This window comes from Elephantulus edwardii, unplaced genomic scaffold, assembly GCF_000299155.1.
Source record: "Elephantulus edwardii isolate Elephantulus edwardi_28Jun2011 unplaced genomic scaffold, EleEdw1.0 scaffold00418, whole genome shotgun sequence".
Classification (NCBI taxonomy): Eukaryota; Metazoa; Chordata; class Mammalia; order Macroscelidea; family Macroscelididae; genus Elephantulus; species Elephantulus edwardii.
This window is the reverse complement of record NW_006400168.1, coordinates 1,136,589-1,140,979: the sequence shown is the minus strand read 5'-3', so window position 1 is coordinate 1,140,979 and position 4,391 is coordinate 1,136,589. Positions and strand designations below refer to the sequence as shown.

General features: G+C 35.9%; 1 protein-coding gene across 1 annotated transcript in view; it reads left to right on the top strand.

Moving 5' to 3' along the window:
• Window positions 1-4,391, top strand: part of LOC102862420 — an 81,809-nt gene that overhangs the window by 40,712 nt on the left and 36,706 nt on the right. The gene's annotated exons all lie outside the window — the stretch shown is intronic.

The following is a 4,391-nucleotide window of genomic DNA, read 5'->3' as shown; positions in this document are numbered from 1 at the left end:
TCATCTGCATAACGCAGATTGTTAATAGATCTTCCACCAATCCTGATGCCACAATTCTCCTCATAGAGCCCAGCCTCTTGGATAATCTGCTCTGCATACATGTTGAAAAGATATGGAGACAGGATGCATTCCTGGCATACACCCTTCCCAATTTTGAACCATGCAGTGTTACCCTGCTCTGTTCTGACTACTGCCTTTTGGTCCAAGTATAGGTTTTGCATTAGCACAATTGAATGTACTGGGATTCCCATTCTTCTCAGAGTCAGCCACAGTACTGCATTGAAGCTGATGAGGGAGAGAACTGTTTGAAAAGAATATATAATTAGGTATTATTTTCATGACAAGAGTCCAGAAACAGAGCTGCATGGTGGAGTCGGGGCTGGGGGTGGGGAGGGATTGTATAATAATTAAAGCATTTGGGGTTTTTTTAAGCTTTTCAAAGAGAAAAGTCAACTAGCGGGAGGGGTGGTCAGAGAGGAAAATGTGCAACAAAATGAATGGAAATTCAAAGTTTCTGTAAACTTTCATTAAAATTTCAATTAAAAAAGAAGGCAATGAGATGATATGTATAAAATTTTGCAATTAAGTGGTCAGCCAAGAATTTTATACCCAGCACAATTGTCTATCAAATATGAAGGTGAAATTAGAGTATTTCTAGATAAGCAGAAACTAAGGGAATTTGTAAACACTAGGCCATGCCTACAAGAAATCCTAAAGCGAGCTCTGTGTACCAAAAGCCAACAATGATGGTCAACAAACCAAAATTAACATATATGACAACATCATTCAGAAACTGGCCCAGACATAGAAGAACACAAAGTATAATGCATATAAGACACCATAGATAGGAAACCAAAGATATCAGTCTATAAAGTAGGATGAGTACAATACAAAATGAGGGAATGCAAAATACAGTTACAGAACTTCTAAATGGAGAGGGAGTTAAATAGAGTCCAAGATAAAGTTAATTGTTTTAGACTTGGGAATAAAACAGAAACTTAAAGAGTAACTTAGAAAAAAATTAGTGAACATTCTCATCAAAATTATAAAAAGGAAAACTATAAAGACTTAGTAAATATTAAAACAGCATTAATAAAGAAAATAATAAAAAGAGCCTTAAGCAAAATTAATTCAGTACAGAAAAACAGAAGGAACAAGAAATCACCATACAAAAGGGTACAGCAAAACGATTGGAACAAAATCATATCTCTAGATAATTATACTGAGTGTGAATAGATTAAATGTACTAATCAAGAGAAAAAGAGTAACAGAATTGACAAGAAAACATAACTCACCATATGCTTTTTGAAAGAGACACATTTCAGACACTAAGACAAAAACCAAAAGACAGAAGATAATATAAAGCAAATTCTGATCAAAAGTGGGCAAAAGTGGCAATATTAATTCCTGATAAAATAGATTTCAAAACAGAACTAGTATGAGAGAAAAGGAGGAATTACAAAATGATCAAAGGGTCAATTGATCAAGAAAATGCGACAATATTACACACTCAATGACAGTCATAAAACACATAAATCAAACTTTAATAGATTTGAAGAGTGAAATTAACAACTTCACAGTAATTATAGGAGACTTCAATCGTTCACTATCAATGAAGGACAAAATTACTAGAAAGTTAACAAAGATGTAGAAGAACTACACTCTTTAGCCTACTAGATCTTGAAGATATATACATAACACTCCACTCAACTAAAGCACAATATGCATTCTTCTTCAGTGCACATCAATAAAACAAAGAAAAAGAACCACATTACCCTATGAATCAATTTAAAACAGGTATTTGGCAAAATAAAACACTTTTACTATATAAAATTGCCAAACAAAATAGGAATAGACAGGAAATTCATCAACACTAAAATAGCATGTAAACAAAACCAAGGGACAATTTTGGTCTCAACAGAGAAGCCGGAAAAAGACAGTCATTTGTAAACAGGAACTGGACAAGGATATTGTTTATCACTACACTTACTGAATAATGTATTGTAAGGCAATAAGGCAATAAAAGACATCCAGCTTGACAAAGAAGAAGCAAATATCTCTATTTGCAGATAATATGATACTAAATATAGAAAATTCCCAAGATTAAGCAAGAAAATTCTAGAAATCAATTGAAAGATTGAGAAAAGTAGCAAGATGGAAAATCAACATTAAAAAAAAATCAGTCAGATTACTGTATAATAACAAAGAGAACTATTACAAGGGAAATAAGGAAAACAGTATCCTTTACAATGGCCACCCAAAAGATTGAATACTCACAGATAAATCTACCCAGGAATACAAAAGACCTATACAAAAATACAAAACACTACTACAAGAAACTACTACATAAATGGAAATATATACCATGTTCACGGATTGGAAGATTTAACATTGTGAAAATGGCAATACTTCAAAAAGCTATCTACAGTGGTAAAGAAATCAAATTTTATCATCATTCTTCAAATAAATGGAAAAATAATCACCAACTTTATACATAAAGGAAAATAACCCCAAATAAGCAGATTGAGTGAGAAGTAAATAGGAGGGGAGAGATAAAAACCCAAAAGAAAGGAATGAACAGTCAGAGTTCAGACCTGCTTGGAATCAGAGAAGAGCATACAAAGATCAGGAGTCCCTTTGGCATTCGCCTGTCAGGGTGGATTTGAATTTGTCTTTGGGGACAAAAAACTTTGGTTCTTATTCTTAAAGGAACTTTTATTACATCTAAGTTGACAACTCAGGTAGGAGACCTGACAGCTCAGCCTTTTATCTACCTATGAGGACTTTATCTTAAACTAATCACCTTTACTGAGGAAAAATGCATGTAAATAAGCACATCTAAGTGTAGTTTGACAAGTCTGATGAATATATACAGCCACGTAACACCACTCTCATGATATAGAGCATTTCTATTACTCTGAAAAACTCCTTCATTTTACATTCAGTGTCTCCTTCCCTATACCAGGTTCCAGGTAACTTCTTATCTTGTTTCTGTAAGTATCAATTTATTTTGCTTATTCTAGGAATTCTTATAAGTGGAATTACACAATGTGTATTGTGCCTGGCATCTTTCATTTTCACATTTTTTTAATATTCACTGATGGTGCTGTGTATAACCATAATTCATTCTTTTTTACTATGGAGTAGTTTTACATTGTATAAACATATTATAATGCATTTTTCCATTAATTTGCTCGTGGACATTGGCGTTAATTCCATTATGGGATGATTATGCACAAAACTCCTGTGTGCATTTAAGTGCAAGTCCCATACTGAACATGTCTTCATTCCTATTTGAATTAAATTGCTGTGTCATATAGAAGTATATCATATGAAATTCATCTTACTTTTAAAATGCCAAACTTTTGCCCAAAATGGATATAATGTTTATCATTCACAAGAATTACCATTGTTCCACATGATTACCACAAGCTGTTGTTATTATCATTCTCTTTAGTTGTAAGAAGTTGTGCTGCCAACCCAAAGGTTAGCAGTTCAAACCCACCAGTTATTCCATGGGGAAAGGATGGGCAATCTCCTCCCATGCGATTTACTACCTTTGAAAATACACTGGAGGGTCAGCTATGAGTCAGTTTTGACACCATGGTATGTTGTTGTTGTTGTTGTTGTTGTTGTTGTTGTTGTTGTTGTTATTGTATGTGCCGTCGAGTAACCAGCAACTCATAGAGACCCTATGGACAACAGCCCTAAACCCTGCTCTATCACATGACAATCATTGTCTCCAACACACCTATCCCCATCTCTCCAGTCACTGAATCAATCCACTTAATCGAGGGTCTTCCTCTTCTGCACTGCCCCCCACCCTCTGTATGCTATCCCTCTCCAAGGACTGTTCCTACCTAGCAACATGTCCAAAGTATGTCAGATGAAGCTTCAGAATCCTTGCCTCCAAGGAGCAACCTGGCTTCAGTCACACTCTCCAGGATGAACTTGTTTGTTCTCCCAGCAGTCCATGGTATATTCAATACTCTTTTCCAGCACCACAGCTTAAAGACATCAATTCTCCTTCTATCATCCCTAGTCATTGTCCAGCTTTCTGATCAATAGCAAGTAATTGCAAAGACCATGGCCTGTAGCCGGTACACCTTAATCTTCAGACTGATACCATTGCTCTTCAGCACTTTGTAGAGGTCTCGGACAGCAGATGTTCCCACTGCAATGTTGTTGTTCTTGTTGTTCTTGTTCTTGTTGTTGTTATGTGCCATCGAGTCGCTTGCGACTCATAGCGACCCTATGTACAACAGCCCTAAACCCTGCTCTATCCTGTGACAATCACACTGCCTCTGACACACCCATCCTGATTACCCCAGTCACTGAATCAATCCACCTCATAGAGGGCCTGCCCCTCCTGCGCTGTCCCTCCATACTCC